Consider the following 21,423-nt stretch of genomic DNA (forward strand, 5'->3'; position numbering starts at 1 on the left):
ACAGTGAGTTAGTGCTGCCTGACACTCCCAAAGTTGTGCCTGCGTGGGAGGGGAGAGAGGTCCGTGCTCCTGGCAGCGGTGCCAGCCTGCACCGACAGCGGCTTTCCAGGGCTGCGATGCCTCCGAGGTGTCAGTGTTTGCCTCGATCGCTTTATAGTCTCCGCACGAATCCGTTAATATCAAATCAATCTTTTACTCCAGGGGTGCATCTTATGAATTCTGATGGATGCTTTCTCTTACGTTGTTTGCTGTAGGAGAAACACAGGCGGCTGATATGCAGATGGGTCACTCCTGTGCCGCACAGCACAGCCGAGCATCCCTTTCATTCCCTGTGCGAGTTACAGGTGTACGCGGTGCATTGCCCAGGTAGCACAGCAGCTCTCCACAGGCATTGCAGAGGAGCAGGGAGCAGCCCAGCCTTTTTTTGGAGGGCAGTGGGCAGGCAGCTCTTGGCTGGGGCTCGGGTCGTGCTGTGCGTGCTTCAGGCAGCCCCGGGAGGAGCTGCGCCGGTTAATCCGAGAGCTGTGGGACTTGGGGAAGGAGCTCAGGGATGGTGGGACGTGAGCGTGGAACAAGAGAGCCCGGAGGAGTTTGTCTGCTTTCCTTGCACCAACGAGCAGCGTGTGCTCTCGCTCAGACCCGGAGGAGCAGGGCTGCAGCAGGGAGCAGCTGCTCTTCCCAAAGCCAGGCACGGGGATGGCACAGGCAGAGCCTGTCACGCTGTCCCTGAGCAGCCGAGGAGGGCAGGCAGGGCTGAGGAGCTGCTGCTGCTTTGGGTAGTGCTGTGCTCACCTGGGCTGGGCAGGTTTCCGTGCCTGTGCTGGGTTTTGTAGGGGAAGTGTTTGCTGGTTCTGGGGATCAGGCTCTGCTGGAGGCTCTGTGTGCTCCGTGCTGCCGAGGGAGGTGTTGGCTGCCTCTCTGCCCTCTGACTTTGGGATGCTGTCCCTTTTCCTTGGTCCCTGCTAGGGACCTGCTGGGACACGCTTGTCATCATCCCGTGCGCCTGGGGCATAGCTGGAGAGCAGAGGGCTCTGTCTCCATGTGCTCTTCCTAATTGAACTGCAATGATGATTAACCTGAGCTCTGTGAGCAAGGCAGTTAAAAGGAGGACAAACCCCCAGAGAGGTGCCTTTGGCCCTGGTGCTCTTTTCCTCGCTGTTGGAATTTGTCAGAATTTGTCTCTGTAGTGAAGTGTGGGCTTTGGGGCTCTCAGAGGCGATGCTGGTGGTGCTCAGAGCAGGGTGGGTGTCTGTGCCTGCTCCCTGGAGTGCCCCTGCAAGTCCAGCCAAGCCTGCTGCCAGCAGAGGGCTGACTTGGATCTCCTTTTTTATTTTTTATTTTTTTAATTTTAATTTTTCTTTTTTATTTATTTCCAAGCTTCTGTCCTCTTTTCCGTGCCGTTTGCAGGAAGGGATGTTTATGAAGCAGCCCTGGAGTGGTGGGAGGTTTTAGCCTTCCCATAATTAACTTCTGCAACCCCCAAGTGCTGACACTTAGGGGAAGCCTGTGCCCCAAAAGCACCTGGTTTTACCCACTTCCCCCCTTGGCATCTGCTCCTGCCCTGCCTCTCCAGTGCATCTTTTCCATGCTCTCACCCCCTCCCTTCTCCTCAAGTCCAGCTTTCCCCTGCTGCAGGCAGGTTTCTGCCTCTAGCTCTCATTTGCTCCCAGTCTGCTCCATCTTTTCTTGCACTGCTGTTTCCCAGTGGTCTTTCTCTTCCCTCCTCTCCCTGTTTCCCTGCTGCTGCCCCTCTGCAGCCTCTGAGTGACAAGTAGTTTTCCATCTTCCCTTGGAATCTGGACATGGGCAGGGAATTGCACACAGCAAGACAATGAGGTGGCATCAGTGGAGGGCTGAAGGCAGGAGAATGTGGAGTGTCTTGAGGATGGGGCTGATGTTTATTTGCAGACTGTGCTTTCCTTTGAAGAGCCAGGCAGGGAAAAGTGCCCTGGGAGGTCTTCCCCAGCGAGTGGTGTTATTGCTAAATGTTCTTTTCTCATGTGCACCCACAGGAGGAGGTGGTGGTGTCCTCTGCTGTCCTCCCTGCAGATGGCACTTTTCTTGGGGCTCAAACCAAGGAGTTGGGCTTGAAAAAACTCAGAGCTGTCATTCCATTGTGTAGCTCTTGCAGAATTAGCCCCAGTCCTGCTAGGTCTGGATGGCCAGGTCCTCTCCCTCATCCTGATTGTGAGCTGGGCTGAGCCTGCACATCTCCCTGGCTCCTGCAGGGCTGGTGGAAGCTCTTTGCTTTCCAAGATCAGCCCTTTAACCACCCCTTGCACTGCAGAAAGAAGCTGGAAGAGTGAACAGACCTCTGTGAAAGTTGTGGAGGAAACCTGGAGGTTTTTCAGGCTGTTTGTGGGTTTCCTGTATTGGATTTTGGGTGCTTCCATTTCCAGCTCTCCACCCTTTTTCCGAGGGAGGCTCAGTATAATCCTTGCAGAAACTCAGGCTCCATCTACAGGCAACTTGCAGGTCATCTTAGATCAGCAACAAATAATTTCTGTTTTAAGCATAAATTGTCGGTAATTCACTTCTTTTTATTGTAAGAACAAACAATTCCTATAATAGTCAGACACCTTTCCTCTCCTGGGAACTAAAGGCAGTATGGAAATTCTCTGCGTACTGTGAAAAATAAAACCAAACTGCTTCTTCCCTGACTCAGGAACACAAAACTCAGGTGCTCAGATGGCAGGAGTAACTCATGTTAGGCACCAGTTTGAGACATGAAATAAGGAGCACATTGGGAACCACCAGGGGTGTTGGAGATGGTCACTTTTAAATCTCCCAGCTGGGATTTGATGTGGAAATGAGGATTAAGTTCCTGCTTTTAGGAAGAATGTCATTGAGCCTTGGCTTTCTCCACATGCTGCTCGTTGTATCCATGTCCTAATTGCTGTGGGGGCATCACTGGCAAGCCATGGTTGGCCAATCCCAATGGATTGATCCTGCTTGTAAACTTTGTAAACTTTGGTTGGGTTTTATCCCAGTGCATCCCAGTGGTGGAAACATCTCCATGAACCAAAGGGGAAACTGTGGCAAATATTCCCACGGTGTTAAAGTGGGGATGGAAACGGGATCGTCCCGCTGTGCCGCTGGCAAACCAACCTTTACAGCAGCCAGCAGTACAGTTCATAAAGACATAAACCACCAGCTGCTCCAAATTTCAAGGCTTTATAGTTTTATCTGTATTTAAGAAATATTGTTGAGTTGATTTTTTTAAGGGAGAGAGTGCATTTTAGAGGTTGGAGGGATTAGCTGGGAGATAGGGTGTGCTGAGTTTTCTCTGTGGCTGTCACTGCAGGGACACCAGGGCTAAAGGAGGCCCCTCTGTTGCTCTCATCCTCAGTTTCCCCATCTCTAAAATGACCCAAGAGCAGTGGTTTATCAGTGATGATTAGAAAAATGGGTACTCACAGGTGATGCTAAGGCAGGTATAACTAGGCATTTTTCCAAATTAAATACTACAGAGCTGCTTTATCTTTGTATATAAGGACAAATTTTCAAGTCAAATCCCCTGGGCTTGTCTGCTTCTGGTGAACCCATGGCCTTTCCCACTGCCTGTCCATGAATGAGACCAAGAAATCAGGATAGCTCTGCTCATTTGCATCCAAGACTCCGTGCCTGGCTGTATTCTGCCAATTAGCGAGTGTGAGAACAATTCCAATTAAAAATAAAAAGCCCGAATAAAACATCATGAGATGCTGTTCTTCCATTTATTTTTGCAATTATGGTTTTAATTATTTCTGACAATGCTGCTTTGATTCCTCTTTTTTTCTTTTGGTGTAATAACCTACCGCAGTCTGTTTTCCAGCACACGACGAGACCTCAGTGAAATACAACCAGCAGGAGCAGGCTGCAGGACCACAGTCTTCAGGCATAGGTCTGGGAAGCCAGGAAACCATATTTTTTTTTTTTTGCCTCTTTTTAAGTCAAACTGCTGATATTCCGTGTACCTACCTGCTAATGGGGGTTGTGACACTCACCTGCCACCCTGCAACAGCAGCCACAGACCTGGCAGAGAAAAGAAGCGCTAATGCAGCCACGTCTCTGCTGTTAAATCCTTGCTGGGGAGAGGGAAGAGAGTCAGTGCTCTTTGTGTGCAAATGCTAAAAGCGTGGGGATTAGCACAGAGCAGATTAGTGGGGACTTGCTCCATTGCTGCCCCTTCCTTCCCCTCCCTCTCCTACCCAAAAAGTTTTCTGGAGCAGCTAAATATATACCTGCCGTTTCCAAGGTAGAGCTCGCTGCGTGGCGGAGCTGTAATTGGCGACTCAGGGAAATTACAGCCACGGATTCTGGCATTTGGATCCTCCTGGCTGGCATAATAATTTCTCCCTAGGTAGCTGGTATTTAACTTGTCTTATCTGCTCCTGATAGTTGTAATTACAGTGCCCGCTAATTTCGCTGTAATATTGCAGCCGCTGGAAGGGTGGTTGGAGAAAGGTCAGGGGTTGTAGGAAGGCTCGTTCCTCCCCAGCCTGCTGCACCAATGATGCTGCCAAAATGCAGATTCTGAGCCCAGGTACCAGTGTCCCTGGTTGTGTCCCTTCCCACCTTGGTGGGGTTGGAGCAGCCTCACAATCCCCACCACACTGTTGTCCTCTTGGCATCAGGGAAGGATGTGCTGCAGGGAGGTTTAATGGTGAATGTTGGTCTCCAGATCATGTCAGGGCTGGCTGGTTTGTGTGAGGTCACTTCTTGGGTTGTGCAGTGAGAGGCTGGTTGTCACTGATGTGGTTTGGCCTGGGCTGGTTGTCCCTGAGGTTGGTGTCCTTTGTGGTTCATTGTCCCTAACGCTGGTTGACCTGATCCTGTTTTGGTTGACTCTGAGACTGGTGTTCCCTACAGTTTGTCCCTGTGGCTGATTGTCCCTGAGATTGGTTGTTCCAGGGTAATTGTCCCTGAGGTTGGTGTTCCCTGTGGTTCATTGTCCCTGATGCTGGTTGTCCCTGCAGTTGGTTGTCCCTGCAGTTCACTGTCCCAAACACTGGTTGTCCTTGCTCCAAGAGCACAGTCCTGCTGTACAAAGGGAAGATTCAAGTCTAGCTTTAAGGAGACTCAGGGCTAGCTTTGGAGAATTCACCTTCAGCCATCAAGGCTTGGGCTGCTGCCTGTGCCAGCCCTTCCCTGCTGAGCCAGCACCAGGCAGGTTTTGTGTGGGTGTAGGGCTGGACTCAGTGTCAGAGAGCTGGGGAGCCCTGCTGACACAGGCTGGAACCACAACACTGAGGGTTTGCTGCAGAAAATTCTGATTTTGAGAGCACAGCGAGCTGGTGGGGATGACACAGGAGGAGGGGACCCTCATTGTCACATCTCCCAGGGCCAGGATTCAAGCCCTGAAAAGGTCCTCTTGTTTAAAAAAAAAACGACAACAAATAAACAATAAAACCAAACAAACCACCCCCCCCCACGCTAAGTTTTAAGCTCCACTAGGCAGAAATAGTTCCAAGTGGTGATATTTACCTCCCGGGGATGAGACTGAACTGTTGGTAATCCTTGCTCTATAGGGTACAGAGATCTTTTTGCAAGGATAATAAACTCCCTGGTAATAGCTGTCCTTCCCCTGGATCACGCACACTCCTCCAGGAGCTCAGGGCTTTGTTTCTGCAACAGGATTAGGTGTTAACGCTGCAAAACCAAATGGGGGCACAGTGGCTGTCTTTCACAGTCCCGATTTCCAAAGAGTTTCTCTGTTCCCTCGACTGTTCTCACAGTTTGCCTCCTCCTTGCATTCCTCAGCCCTAAACCACGGATGCTTTTTACAACAGCTGGACATATTGTTTTAAGTGATAATCTTTAGATACTGCAGCCTAGCAGACAGTTCATAAGAAATATCTGATTTGGTGACTATCACTTCTTCCTCTGTCCTTGTGAGCAGCCTTTGAGGGTTAGGATGTGCTGTTTTTTTCTTTTTCTTCCTCTTTTTTTTTTTTTTTTTTAATGAGAAAAATAATTTCCCCACAGCCCATGTCAACAATTTTTAGCCTGTAATGGGTTGTTTACTGCAGGTTAGATTTGATATGTAGGTCTTGTCTTCCCTGACAGAACCCTTCAAGGTCGGCTCTTCAGTGCAAAACATTCACATTTCATATTTCTGTTTTCCTATGAATATTTCCCAAGATTTGTTTAAAATGAGTTGTTTCCATGACTATGCTCACTTGACGGACTTATTCCTTGAGATACAAATGGGTCTCCAAGTCTGTTTCTCTGTGGAGGGGGAGGATAATGAGAACAACATCTGTTGTAGTGTAAGCTGTAAATTTAAGATATTTTTTTCTCATCCTGTAAAAGATCAGCAAATTGTGCTGATGCTGATGAGGTACTTTGTGCCATCTCCAGTGCTGGTGGGTTCAGAGTGGGGGCACTTGAGGACATGTCACACATCTTGCTTTTTCTTCTCTTGGTGTGGTGTCGCCTCCAGGCTGGAGCTGGAGAGAAGAGGAATGGGATCCAGAAGGGAAGAACAGAAATAAAAGATGGGAAGTGGTGAGGGGGGGGGGGGGGGGAAGGAAAACGTCAGGTGTAAGAAAGGAGTGAGTAAAGGTAAAACCAGGGCATTGCAAAGACTACACCAAAGAAAAATCCACGACTGGTAACTCTCAGTGTGTGAAGTTCAGCATTGAGGGATGGGCTCCTAAATTAAAGCCCAGCAGCCAGCACAGAAATGTGGGGGGTTTGGCTTCAGCCAGTTGGTACCTGAGTTCCAGTGGGATAGACCATCCTCTCACTGGGTTTTTTATATTTTCCCCGTGTGTGTGCATGTGTGTATGTGTGTGTATATATATATTTATATAAAAATCTAACAAATTTCTAACCCATATAAATCCAATTACCCATGTTTTGCCTGCAGGGAGCGAGGGAGATTAATGTTTGGTATTTTGGCAGGAATGTAAAAAGAAATAGGTGGTAATAACAATGAAGGCTCATAAAAAGGAGCCGATAGTCGTGTCTGCGCTCAGAACCTGGCTGTAATTCTCCTGGGGATTTGTCAGCAGAGTTCCCTGCTCCCATGGAGGGGCAGGAAAGAGCCAGGAGTGCTTCCTGGGCACTTGAGCATCCATCCTGCCAGTGAAGGTTCCATTAATGTGATAATAATAGAGGCTGATAAAGAGAAATGGTTTATGCTCCCAGGGCACCTTCTTGTGACAGATCCTGCTCTGTGTTGGGGCTCATAGGAACCACAGGAACCTGCTTCTGTTTATCCCAGTTTCACTGAGGGGCGAGTCCCAGGAAAGGAGGGTGAACGTGGAAGGAGGAGAGGTAGCTGAGCTCTTCTCCACCCTCAGTGATAAGTCTGTGGTGGTGCTGGTCCCTGCAGGTCTGGCTTGGGGTGCCGTGGCCTGGAGAGTTTCAGGCAGGAATTGGGAGTGCCAGAGTTGTGCTCTCATCAGTTTTTCTCCACTCAAGAGTCCTTTCCTGCAGTGTCTCTTCCTTCCCATAAACCCAGGCACCAAGATGCCTTTTCCTGCAGTCTCACTCAAGGGACAGTAGCTTTGTTGGAGGGTCACAAGTCACTGCAAGGCTGTTCCCACCTCATCACGTTGATCTTGTCCCCTCATGGAGTGTGTCTCATGTGGTGCCCACAGTCAAAGAGGCTGTTGTGGCAGAATGCTACTGAGTCACGGCTTTCTCTGCTTTCTGCTCTTTGGGTTTGCTCTGGGGACATTGCTGGTAGGTCATGGTTGGCCATCCCAGTGGGATGATTCTGCCTGGAAACCTTGGTTGGGTTAAAAAAAACTGGGTTTTATCCCAGCTGCATCGCAGTGATGGAAACATTTCCACTGCAGGTGTTTGAGCCAAAGATGCCTACCAGGCACCTCCACTCCCTCAGCTTCAACACTTGGGAGCCAGTCACTCATCACCCTCCCTCTGGTGTCTGGGGGACTCTCCCTGCTGTTGTTGTCCCCTGTGTCGAGGGTGTGCTGCTCCTGAGCTGTTACCCGTGGTCATGTATTAATCATTGTTCAAATATTGTGTCCCTACAGCGGGTTCTGCCTTCTCTGCAGGCTTTGCACCAGGCTCCTTGCTCTCCGTTTATTACCACCACCAGTTTTATAACCCATTTTATCAGATGACTTTTTTTTTTTTTCCTTTCTTAAAGAGCATAAGCCATGAGCAACTCATCATTTCTGAGAGAGGGAGAGTGCCGTTAGCGGGAGAGCAAGGGCTCCATGCTCGTACCTGAAATGAGGAGCCCGCTTTACCGTGGTGTTGCATTTAATTCAATCAAGGCAGTTAAAGCTGAGATTTAAAGTCCTTTGTGAGATCACAGGAGTTGCTCTGATGTGGCAGCAGGTAGAGGGAAAGATTGAGCCCTTTTCTGAGGAGACTCTGAGTAACTGTTGGAAGCAGCCAGGCCTGGGGCTGACTGCGGCAGCGGCCACGGTGGGAAGCTCTTAGCATTCACAGCGTGTCCCATCTCTGTCTCTGTCACCCTCCCTGCTCCTTCTCCTCATCCCCGTATATTCCTTTAAGTAGAATTGATTAGTTCGCCTTTTTCTTTCTTTTTTTTTTTTTTTTTTTTTTTTTTTTTTTTTTAACTGGGGGGAGGGCTGTTTTTAATTAATATTCTTAACTGTATGATAATTGCACTGACTGGTCCCATCGCTGCCTGAGTCACCCTCTCCTCCCTTGTTCTTGCGGGAAGGCTCTTTGGACTTAATTAAAGTTAGGGATCCAGGGCTAGTGGGAACAGCAGGAGTCTTGCAGGGTTTTTGATGAAATGATTGCTGTGGGGGAAGCGGCTATTTCCTACCAGAGCCATAGATTGTGATGCTGAGACAGTGTTACGACCGTCTGGCTTGGCCACCTGCTTTACACAGGCTGCTGCATTTCATCCTGCATTTCCCACCCTGTGCCCACAGATCCCTCCTGGACACCCCAGCCCCTGTTTAAGGGTGAGAGGAGCCCAATTTCAGTGTTGCCTCTCTTTGAGGGAGCGTGTCTTGGAGCAGCACTGTCTGAGCTCCCTGTGCCTGACAGCGGTGGGGTATTGCAGGTCGTGGTGGGGAATTTTGAAGGGATAATGGAAAAGCTGTGTGGACTCAGCAGATCTTTTTCATCGCTGGTTTCAGCGCTGGTGCTCGCAGACAGCGCTGCCACCAGAGCTCAAATGCAGCCCAAGCGAGAGCTTAACAAGCTCCGAGAGCTGTCCAGAAAGTTATCCTGACACCAAGTGACAGACTCTCAATTGATATCCTCTGGAGACTTTAAACTCACTTCTGCAAGGTTTCCAAAGCTGGTTTTGTCTCATACCTGAAGAATCCTTTATCTGCTATGACGCCTCCCCTGCCTCATCTCATTGCTCTTGACGTTTCTTTGTTGCCTGCTGCAGCTTGGGTAAACTCCACTGAAAAACTGTTTAAGAGGGGTTTTTCTCAGCCTTTGCTCAGCTTTCTTGCTGGAGTTCTGGTATAAATTGCCTGGGCTGATGCTGTTCCTGCTTGGCTCTGCAGGGAAGTGGCTGGAGTGATGTCAGGACCTTGGTGCTCATCCCAAAGGGCAGGGAATGCTCCAGACTCCTGGGGAAGGGCAAATATAGTGTTTGGTGTAGAAAAGGGAGAGAAACTACTGTAAGAGACTGCTCACCTTCCATCCTGGCAAAGCTCTGGAGCAAACAAGCAAAATTATTTGTGATCTGCTAGAACAGACAAGAAGCTGTGCCACAGCCAGCAGAGATTTGTCAAGGAGAAATTGTGTCAGACGAATTGAATCTCGTCTGTACCGTGCAGTGAGGAGCCTGGTGGGCAGGGGGAAGCAGGAGGTGCCTCACACTGACCCAGGAAAGGCTGGAGCTGCTGCCCTGTGAGCAAGTGGGAAACCTGAGGTGGGAATCTCTGCCTGGGATGGCTGTAAGGAAGCAGGCTGGGAGTTCTAAGGTACTTTGCTGCTTCTGAGACCCAGCCCAGTCTAAAATCCATTCCCAAACGGTAGGAAAAGCTGCCTTTGCAGTAGTTTCAGGCTGCAGCTGGCTGGTAACATCCTGCTTGGTGGCACAGAGAGCTTGGGGAGCTGGCTTTATGTCCTATGCAGCAGTGTACGTGTTCACAGCATCATTGTGCTGCAAGACTGGCATTTTGGGATGCCACCAAGGACTCTGGAGGTTTCTGAAGTAAGACGTGCAGTTGCTGATGTCGCATTCTAAACCCCATCCTGTGGTGCCCTGAGTAGAAGGTCCATGATGGAGTGTACTGATTTTCCTTCCACGCAATGGAGTTTTCCAGCCTGCTGCAGGATGGGTGCAGGCCTCGTCCTGCTGCCTTTTTCTGTGGTGTTCCCAAGCAGCAGCACTTTTCCTCCTCTCTTTGCTGTGGGTGGCTTGCTCCAGCACCCACAGAGCCAGCCATCTCTGGACTCCTTCCCCAGTCACATCAGACCTATTGTGTACAAGACAGGCTTTTAAGAGGCAGCTGGGGCTTGCCCAGACTCTATAACTGAGGTTGGACACTCTCAGGGGTGCAGTTGAGGCATTTTCCTTGATTTTGTTTTTATTGCCTGGTAAATCTGTGACTGGGCCAGCTCCTGTGCAGAAAACAGCTCTGTGCAGTGAAAAGTGATCTCCCTGCTCCATCTCTCTCCTAGCCCACCTCCCCAAGCTGGGAGCCATCCAGGGTGGCCAAAAACAGATGGTTCTGGGCCTTGGGTTCCCTTTGGGAAGAAGCCCTGACATCTGCTCAGCCTCACTCGCTGAATCCTGTGCTTTGTCCTATGATTGCTGAGCTTGCAGCGGTTTTCAAGACTGATGCTGCACTTAGTAGGGTGCTGCCAAACCCATGGAGTCCAGCAGGTTATTTCCCTTCAGAAGCCATTTATCTTTTCCCTTTCAGATGCCAGGCTTCTGTCTCTCGTCTCTGGTTTTGCTCTCATATGGGAAGGAGCTCAGTCTTCCCAACCCTTCCAAATAACCAGTGCTGGGCATGGGGTCAGATCCCATCCTGGGGAGGAGAGGCAGCTCTGGGAGCAGGTATAAGGGCAGAGGAGGTGGCAGGGCTCTATTGATTTATTTCCTATTATTATTTAGGGAAATAAATTATTATTTGCTCCGAACTTCAGCTTCTTGTGCATGTCTTCCAGCTGGATGAGGCTGCTCTGTGTGGAGTGGTGGGATTCTAGAAGGTTCTGGGCTGGGGTTTGAAAGTTTTATTCCAACAGGGGATTGATAACTTGTCTTTCTTTTTGGGTGAGGGTTGTATGGATTGAGGGGAAAGCTGAGATGAAGAATGTCAGATAGGAGATTTAGGAATGCCTTGGGCTCTGTCACCACCTCTTGCTTGACCTCACCTTACCTGAGGCTCTGAATTTCCTGACTTTTTGTTCCTTTGAGAGGCTCTGAACCTTGCATGCTGCCAAACATTTTGGACACTCCCATCTGAAAGTTTCCTACAGTAACAACACTCTTTCTCATTGAACACTAACTTAATAGAACAGGAGAATGCTGTTTGATGGCTATTAAACTTTAACAACTGAATATATCTATTACCTTGCTGCTAAATCTTTATATGCCTTAAATAATCAATTGATATTTAATTAGCATACAGTACTATTACTGCCTTCCTAAATCTATAATGATAAACCAAGTTACAAGTTATTGGACGTTAATTACTATCTGATGATTAGAAACAGCAAGACATTTACCAGCCTCATCCCGGATATAATCCAGCGTGTCCATGCACACTGCTGAGCCGAGCCACGCTCCCTGTCTCTTAATAATCAATGGCTGTTCAACATGCAATATTTGTCTAATTAGCACTAAATTAAATCCTCATTGACAACACTTCAGGGTAAGAGATCTGCATCAAATATGATGGATTAGACACGGAAGGGCTGTTATTGTAAGCAGGAGATGTGTGTGTCACTTGCTTTGCTTGTCAAGGCTGGCACATGGCTCCCCGTGACTGTCAGCCCGCTCCTGGGGGGACAGTGATGGAGCGCTGCCTGGATGTTGAATTGACAGTCCTGGAGACCCTGGGTGTCTCTTTAATCGAGCTGTAGACATGAGCAGCTCTTCCCAGCTCCCTCCTCTGCTTCCAACATGCTCTCACCCATGGATGTACAAGTTCCTCCACCAGCAAGGGTGGGTTTGGGTGGGAACACGGCTTTCTCTGCTGGCAGAGGACAGATCAACAGTCAGGGGCAGATGTTTCTTCTGCATTTTGTGCTTCCAGCAAACTTCTTTGGGAGTCTGTGTAGGCTATGTCTGGGCTATGAGGATCAAGGAGATCAGAGAGATCCAGAATGGTTTGGGTCGGAAGGGACTTCAAAGCTCATTTCACATCCCATTGGCAGGGACACCTCCCACCATCCCAATTTGCTCCAGGCCATCCTTGGACCCTTCCAGGGATGGGACAAGATGTTTGTAGCCACAAGCCTGAGCTCACAGCAGGGACACTGGGGGAATTGGGAGGGGTGTGGGGGTGAGAACAACCCCGAAAGCTGGTGTTGCAGGGAGGAGCTCCCTGGGGAGCTGGCGTCTCGCACACGGCTTGTCAGCATCCATGGGAGCTGTTTGGCGCGAGCAGCGGGAAGGATTGCACAGCCGCCGGCTCCTTGCGAGACTCAGCCTGTCCTTCACACTCAGCGTGGATGTAATTAACTGTGCTGATGGGATGTTATGCCAACAGCAAAGCAGAAAACACCAGAAAATGAGTCAGGAGCGATAGCGGGGCTGTTGAGCGTGGAGAGGAGGGAAGTGGCAGCCAAGCGTGCGGCTCAGCTCGTCCACACTCCACAGCAGGAGTGGGAGATCCTCCTGCAGCCTCCCTGCTCTGACTGAGGACAGGGTCTGGCTCTGGAGAGGAGCAGTGGAGCACAGAAAGCCTCCTCAGCACCTGCAGTGGCTTTGCTGTGGCATTTAGGGGAGATGCACAGTCCCTGGGAGGGGTGATGGATGTGGAACTTCAGCTCTCAGTTCCCTCCTTTCAATCCTTCACAAGGAATCAGTTCTCCTTGCTGTGTCAGGGATGTTTCTCAGCATTGGTTTTGCTGTCTCTTCAGGGTTTTACAGGTGGTAAAACCTCCTGAAGCCTGAGCAGTTCTTGACTCCTCACAGGTCTCTCTGCCCCCCAAAAGTGCAGAACCCCACTGGCTGGGAGGTCCCCTGCACTTGGCAGGAGCAGGGATGAGAAAGGGAAAAATTTAAAAAGAAAATTAAAAGACTGCCAATTAGCAATTGAAATTGTTCTTAAAAGAATTTGCCTATTCTGCAAGGAATGTTTTGTAATTGATAGCAATTTCTAGCAATTAAATACAAATTAATTCGTGCTACCGAGAAGCAGTTTATTTATGGCTCTGTATTTATGGGCACTCCTTCTCCTTAAAACTATCATCGTTGCTTTTGATAAGTAATTAGAGTTTACTGAATAATTTCCCAATGTAGGTATGAATTTTAAATAATTTTTAATACCATGCAAGTGTTTCATTGTATTGCTGAGTGAGGGATTATCATTATTTATATTGTAGTAGGGTCTGGAGGCTGGGACAGGCACTGTGCGAGTGCATAGCACAGAGATAGTCCCTACCCAGAACAGCTTGCAGGGACTTTTATATCACCAGCAGGATCATGAATATGCTTTTCCAAGAAATAAAAGTTATTTGGAGTTGTTTGCACCTGTGTAGCACAGGCTGCAAATGTGTTTCTTTTTCCTCTTGATTAGGTGGCAATAGTAATTCCATAGCGGTTAATCACTCTGAAGAGGAAGAGCAAAGTCTAGACCATGAGGGGATGAACAAAACCCATGTATTTTATTAGTTAAATTATAGATTTTTACAGCAACTTGGGATAGTGAAAAGTGCCCTTCCCATGGCAGGGCTTGGAACAAGATGAGCTTTAAGGTGCCTTCCCAACCCAGACAATTCTGGGATTCTGTGTTTTTAAGTGCCTTTTATTTGCATTGGCTTTCCAAAGATGATCTGAGATCATGGTTGCAAACTTCTAGCCATGTTCCTATATCTCCACACATGCACTTCAGCTCTGTACAAGGTGAGATCTTCATGAAATCCCATTTCCAGGATTTTAGCAGAGAGGGAAAAGCAACAAGTGGTGGGAGTTGACCAGACCTGGGGGGAGCTCTTGCCAGAGGAGCTGGTTTTAGGAAAGCTGTGTGTCCCAAGCACTTTCCATCAGGTGTGTGACTCCCCCCAAAGCATCCCATGGATGCTCAGCAGGGCAGAACTCATGTCAGGACTGGTGTGGGAGGGAGAGATATCTTCTGACGTCTGATTTACAGATGGGGAAGTCATCTTAGAAATGCTGGAAGCAGGAGTTGGCCAGGCTGAAGGGAAGTGCTAATTAAAGCACATGGTGACAGCATCCATGCAAGGAGGATCCTGGAGAGAGGGAGGAAGCCAAGCCTGGAGAGCAGGCACCACATTCAGAAGTGAGCCTGGGAGCTGGCAGCAGCATCTGGGCTTGCAGTGCCAGGCAGGAGTACACTCTAAAGCACAGACTTTGTGCCCTAAATATCTTTTAGGTGTCCTGAGGTGAATGTTGGTTTTATGGAGAGTTAAACTCGAGCTGGGAACTTTGGAAAATTAAATATCTCACAGTGTTAATATATGGAGACAGCTTTGGGGTTTACCACGTGCACTTGTGTTACAGCTGAGGTGCCCATGGGCTGTTTGGAACTTTGAGGCTGCTTGGATCCTTTGGAACACCACAGAGGTGCCTGACCCCACTGCTGCTCCTGTCCCCTTTGTCACCTGCGGGTAGCAGGGTCGGCCCCCACCTCTGATTCAAAGCCTGTGCTGATCCTGCCTGTGGCAGCACAGCCTGTTCTGGCTCATTTCTGCCTTCATTACTGAGCTTGATTAAACGGTACTTGTACAGCCAAGGGTTGGGAAAACACACAAAGGGACTTTTCTACTCATCTGAGGCACTTGGATACCGTGGAGACAGATGCTGAAGGGAGAGGGAGACGTGGTCTGACATTGCGGTGGCGGTAATGAGATGGAGCCCATTAGGACACGGTCCTTCTGGGATCCAGGTGCCTCCAAGGGAGAGAAAGGGTTCAGACAGAGCCCCAGGACCTGGAAAAGGCTCCCTCTGAAGAAGGAAAGGATGAGCTGAGGTTGTCCTGTCTGAGGGACAGAGTTTTCTGGCTTTTGCAGTAGATGGGGTTGGGAGAAAATGATGGTGAGACTGTTTTGGCCTCAGGTTCTCACGTCTGTATCTTGTTTTATAGAGTCTGTGTGTGCAGCCAGTGATATTATTGGCACTGTTAGAGCAACAGAGCTGCATTTAACCAGCACCTCCTGGGCTGTGCAGCTGCTGTAGCATCACAGGACATGAGCAGAGCATGGGGTGATGCTAAGAAAGGAGATGACTCCTTTCACCTCTCCGTGACCCTAAAGCAAGACATGGTCTCCCAGATCAGATCAAGCTTTGGGGGCTGGGAAAAGCTGTAGAAGAAGGTGGCAACTCTTACTACAGGGCAGCAGTGGGTGAGTTTGACCAGCCCTGAGGATGCCAGGTCTGCCTGTAGGGTCCACCGTGAGTGCTGCTGTGAGGCACAAGGCTCAGCAAAGACAGGCCTGGGAGTGACATCTGAAGATGAGGAACAACTTCAAACTAGCAGGCTCATGGTCTTGAACTCTCCTGCTCTAGGCAGTCTTCTCTTAGATTTTTCAGCCCAATTATTTTTGTGCTGTCCTTCCCGTGCTGGAGGAGTGCAGAGCTTTCCTCCCTGCCCGTCTGCAAACCTCATCATGTGCTTCATTTAAACATTTTCCTTTTGCCCGTTCTCTGCTGCTGTGAGGGTCTGGGCCACGATGGTGGCTTTCATCCCTCTTTCCCTGTGATGATTCAGAGCTGGTGGCTTTTGGCCCCTGCACTACGGGTCTCTGGTTTGTTATAAGCTGTAGTGAGGTTGTTCGTGGTGCTCTGGTATGCAGAGGAGAGAGAGGTGCTGGGGACTCTGCTGAGTTAATGAACTGGCAGATTGCAGGGGATGGCACTCAGTGACACCCCAGGTCTCTTTGGGAGGTGTGTGTGTCACCCCCTGCTCTCACCCTGTGATCTGAGTGTGCTGGCACGGGGCTCATGTGTGGATTCAGGGATCTTAGGAGATGGTTGAGGCTTTTAACTGTGGGCTCTGATGGCCCTGCTCTTCCTCTCAGCAACTCCAAGAGCTCCTGTAATTAACTACACATCCTCAAATCCACTGCCTCTCTGAGGCTTCAGGACCTGCCAGTGCTTCTGACTGCTCCAGTGCCCTGTGAGTCTCCAGACAGGGGTCAGCTGCTGTCACAGGAGCTCAGAGGCTCCAGGCTGGAGGGGCAGGAGCAAATCCCCATCTTTGGACTGAGGACTGAAGCACCCACAGACTCCGAGGGGTGTAAGCAGGGTTTGGGCTCTCAGCAGCCCCAGCTCAGCAGGGCAGGGCTGTGGTAGGTGCCAAGATCACCGTGTGATGGCAGAAATGACGGTGATGGCTTTGCTGAGGATGTGGAGAGGACAATGCCCTTGCGGGAGGCGGTGCAGGGAAGGAGCTGAGCCATCCCGATCCCTTCTGGAATGATCAGAGTTAAACTCCGGCAGCAGGATTGCTCACCAGTGATTCATCAGCCTGAGCATCAGGGCGGTTCTGCCTTGCTGTCTGCAGAAATAACACTGGGGAACGGGGGAGGGGGACGGTGTCACCCCAGGGAGATTTGGGTGGCTCTGAAGTGTCACCACGTGGAGAGCCCACCAAAGTTGGGGGTTCAGAGGGGAGGTTTGCAGACTGGAGGTGCTGCTGGCTCGGTGGATCTCCGGTGTCTCCCTGACCATGTGTGGACAATGAATGCTCCAGCCGTGGGTGGACAGTCAGGTTTGGGGTGTAGAGGTGCCTGCCTGCACCTGAATTTCACATTTTAGAGCAGAGAGCTTGAGCCTTCTCCTGTTGCTCGACCACAAGCAGCACCTGAACCATACAAATCCCAGACAGACTGAGTTTGGCAGGTCAAAGCCTCCCTGCCTTTATTGCCTCTTCCTGACAGCAGCCCAACCCTCCACCAAATAAAAATTCAAAGCACGGAGCCAGTTAAAAACATCAATTAGCTCTAAAACAATTATTATTTTTTTGAAATGCTATTTTATATATGCAATAACACAACACAATAATCCTGGGTTATTTAACAGAGCATTTACCATGAAAACAGTCATTACTCTTTAAACGCTGCTGACTGTACAAGCCTCTTAACATTAAATGGCAAGTGAGGAAGAAGTCTTGCCATCAGAAATGCCACATTCTCCTGAATATATTAAAAACACTGGCAGTGAGAAGCTCGCTTCCTGACTGAGGGGCTTTTCTTGTGCTGGGAAAGCTCTTGAGATTCTGGAGCAGCCCATGGAGCATGGGAGTAATGTCCAAATTTTGATTTGTTCGAGTGTAGGTGTTTGTTGGAGGATATTAGATGGGTCCAACCCAGCTTCACTGTAGTCCCACACCTTCCCTATGCCCCCATTCCTCCATTTTCATCATCAATTCTGCCAGAGGAGGTTCAGATTAGACATCAAAAGATTTTTTTTTTGTTTTTTTTCACAGCAAGGGTTGTTAGGTATTGGAATGGGCTGCTCAGGGAGGTGGTGGAGTCCCCATCCCTGGGGGTGTTCAAAGAAGGGCTGGAGGTGGCACTCAGTGCTCTGGGCTGGGTGACAAGGTGGGTATCAGTCACAGGTTGGCTCAGTCTGAGAGGTCTTTTCCAACCTAAGTGGTTCTGTGGTCCTGCACCATCCTGATCCCCAGGGGTAGCAGCCAGGCTCGTTATCCAGCCTAAACTCACTGGATTTAGCAGGTTTAATAGTCTCAATAGGGCCTATCATAATGCACTGATAAAGATGTTTTTTGCAGCTAAGTCAATAATGAATTTAGTAGTAAATTCTGCATTTTCCTCCTTTTGAGGTTCAAGGGAATTGTGCTGGATGTATATTATTTGCTTATTTATTAGACCTCTTCTAGCTACCTGGCACGAGCCCGAGGGAGCAGATGGAAATACCATTCTCAGGCTACCAAAAGCCTTTGGTTTAAGCAAAATAGTTGTGTTTAAAGATTAATTTAAGATGCTTTAAAAATTGAGCAGGCCATTCATTTTTAATATTGATTGATATTATTATAAAAGATTCAGCTGCAACTCTTCTCACCAGGACCTCTCTTGGCGCGCAGACAGCGCGTTTGTCTGTGAGGGACGTGGCTTAGTTATTTTTAATCTTTGATACTTGTTCTTGTGAAATTTATGGGAAGCATCGTCTCGTATCTGGCACATCAGAGCATCCCAGGCGGGAGCTGGGAGGGTTTGGGGAGGAGGTAAAGTTGGATGAATGGCTGGTGGGGGTTGGAGCCTGTGTCTCTGCTGGATGAAGGAAACAGCTTGGTACATCTTATTCCAGCAGCATCATAGGACTGGGAGCAAATCTTCCATTAAACTGAAAGAAGCTGTGGTACAGGAAATGCTGGGGACCTGAATAGGCAGAAAATAAAATCTGCCCAAACAGCCAGGAAGTTTGGTTGTGCTTCTTGCAAACCTGCTATAGTTGATTTTTAATTAAACGTTTTTTAAGTGGAAGGGGAAATGAAATACTGGCAGAGTGCCCAAGCCTGGGCACCTCCTTTGCATTGGCATCCTGTGATAGTGTTTTCTGGCAAACTGGTGACACAAGGCAGGAACCCGAGCCCTGGAGGAGCTGAGTTTGATGCTGAGGAATAATTCTCCAAATTACATTTATTTCGCAGGCATGAAAGGTCACAAAGTGAAGGAAAATAAGAACTGTATTCAATTAGACAATTTGATCAAAATAAATCTGTCAAGATGGCATTCCTGCTGAGGAATCAATTGACTTGGAAAATGAAGGCAGCTGCTGCTGCTGCTGCTGACATTATTGTTGTTATTATTATTATTATTTTAAATTAGCTGCAGTACCTGCCACGAGTACCTGAGCTGGAGTGCCCGAGTGGCTCAGATCATCTATCACTCTTATTAGATATTAATACATCCTCCTCTGCCTTGCATTTAGTGGCCTGTTAATGGTCAAGTGGCCCCAGAGTGCTTCCTGGGAGGCTGATGGGAATGCTTAGTAATGAGAAGGGATAGCAAGGTGCTTTTTAAAATTTTTTTTTATTATTATTTTTTTTTTCACCTAGAAGGTTTAGGGAATAAAAATGCTAGTGAGATAGAGAAGAAGCAAGAACACACACAGCTGGTGTGCTTGGTCAGACATGGCTCTTGGTGGCTCTAAATCAACCTCAGTAATATCCCTGCATGTTTCTTTTTGTTCCAGCAGAAAAGCACACAAATAATTGAACTTATGGCTGGGGGTTGGTAGGAAAGAGGTTTTTTCCTCGCCATGTTGGTGTTGCTCCTGCTTCTCTGGGTGTGCTGGCTCTGACTGGCTTGGTGGCACTGGGGTTGTCCCCATGTCTTGATGGGCAAAGGAGTTTGCCAAGAGACACTATGGGAGGATGGGATAGAGGGATATGATCCATCAGGTTGGAAGCTGAGGAAAGACTGAAGTGGGCAAAAGCTAGCATGAGATGTTCCCTTAGGGAATAAATTACTTTGCAGAGGAAGAAATCCTCCTGTTGGAGAGAACCTGAAGCCTCCACAGTCCTCTCCATCATCTGAGCTATTTAAAACTTAACTTGATAGAGCACTGGAGAATCACAGCAAAGCAACAGGCCTGCCCCAGCTGGATGAGAGCCTGGAGAACTCTGACAGATCCTTCCCAGCTTTGGCACTTCCCTTTGTGCTGCCGTCAGCCCTTGGCGGCTGATCCGGCGTCACCTCCTGGGGATGTCCCATCTTTGAACGTGTGGCAGGTAGCAGAAGTGTCTCAGAGTGTCTGGGCTGCCTGAGATGGGAAAGGTGATGAGAGAAGTTTCCTTCATCTTTTACCAGCTGGGGTGTTTTACTTTGTATCAGGCAACATTAAAAGCCCCACAGAAAAGAAAGAAAAGACACCAAGCTTCTTTAAAGACAGATTTTATCACAGCAATGGGTTGCTCTGCTTGCCAACTGGCTTCAGCTTGGTGCAGCTCATCAAAGAGCCTCTTCCCATGCCTTGGGCAGCTCTGCCTGGATACAGTTTGTGGCTAGGAGGCTTTGCCTCAGGTGGGTCACCTGAGTTGGCACCAGATCCTCCTCTCTCTGTCTCAGTAGGTAGCTCAAATGTTAGCAGTAGGTGGCAGAGAGAAACAGGGTCCTCCTAGACATCTGATAGGTACCAGCACTTGGGTTTGGTACTGGCACCATGCTCCAGATGGGTTTTATGGGTGTGACTCCATCCTTCTCCCTTAACAAAATCATTTTTATTGGAAAAGCCCTCTAAAATCATCAAATTCAACCATTCCCCAGCACTGCCAAACCCACCACTAACCCATGTCCCCAAGAGCCACATCTGCACATCTTTTAAATCCTACTACTGCCCTGGGCAGCCTGTGCTTGGAAACCCTTTGCTTGAAGAACTCTTCCCTAATATCCAACCTACACCTCCCCTGCTGGAACATGGGGCTGTTTCCTCTGGTCCTGGTCCTGTGTGGGCATCAGCCTCTTGCTCTGGGCACTGAGTGGGTGTAACTGTGCCCACCTGGGGACTCTGGGGCAGGGGATGTGCATTCAGAGCCAGGCTGAGGAGGGATGCCTTTGCACACCTGTGTGTGCAGGTGATCCAGCCGGGTTCATGCGGGGGCAGTGTGGTGGGAGAGGGACCTCAGTGATCACCTCCTCCTCCCATTGCTTGAATTTTTATTGACTGGTGATGACAAACTGGTTTATGGACAGATCTTTTATACCCGCTAGGACTCGGCAGTTATTTTTGAGATGATGCTTTGCCTCAGAATCTTCCTTCCTTCATCCTTCATAAATCTTGAGCGAGGCTGCTGCATTCAGACCAAGCTTAATATTCTTCTTGCAGATCTCTGCACCAAAATGGCTGTATCCAAGCAGGGAGGGGTTGGCAGATTCCCCTCCACCCCTTTGCTCTGCTCTCCTCTAAGGCCACCTGAATGTTGGGGTCTGTAAAAAGTGTGAGATCCTTGGAGAGGGGAGGACAGTGCTGCCTTGGGGGTGTTTGTGAGAGGGTCCAGGGCGTGGATATGAACCTCTTCTCTTCCCACCAGGGTGTAGCTTGTGAGGAACAGGTTGGAGTATGGAGGTGGTGGTACCACCTAGGGAAGAGCAATGAGGGCAGTAATAGCAATAAAAGAATAAGGAAAAGATATAAAGAGAGACTTATTTTGCAGCTGTATTGCTGTTGTTGGCTTTTTGCGAGTGAAAAGCAGAGGAGAAGGAATCCAGCCCCCTCATTTCACCTCTCATTCTCTAATGCCTTTGGTTGCAAAGGACAGATCCCATTCACTTGGCCTTTCTCCTCTCCTCATTAACTCCCATGACCTTGAGGCTGTGGCAAGAGCAAAGCATTTATCCCAACAAAAGGATTATCAAAATAAA

The 21,423-nt window shown here is 48.9% G+C and overlaps 1 protein-coding gene across 13 annotated transcripts in view; it reads left to right on the top strand.

Annotated features, from left to right (window-relative positions):
* OPCML (opioid binding protein/cell adhesion molecule like) overlaps positions 1 to 21,423 on the top strand; it is a 337,395-nt gene that overhangs the window by 230,699 nt on the left and 85,273 nt on the right. The gene's annotated exons all lie outside the window — the stretch shown is intronic.

The sequence above is a fragment of the Erithacus rubecula genome, assembly GCF_903797595.1.
Source record: "Erithacus rubecula genome assembly, chromosome: 25".
Classification (NCBI taxonomy): domain Eukaryota; kingdom Metazoa; phylum Chordata; class Aves; order Passeriformes; family Muscicapidae; genus Erithacus; species Erithacus rubecula.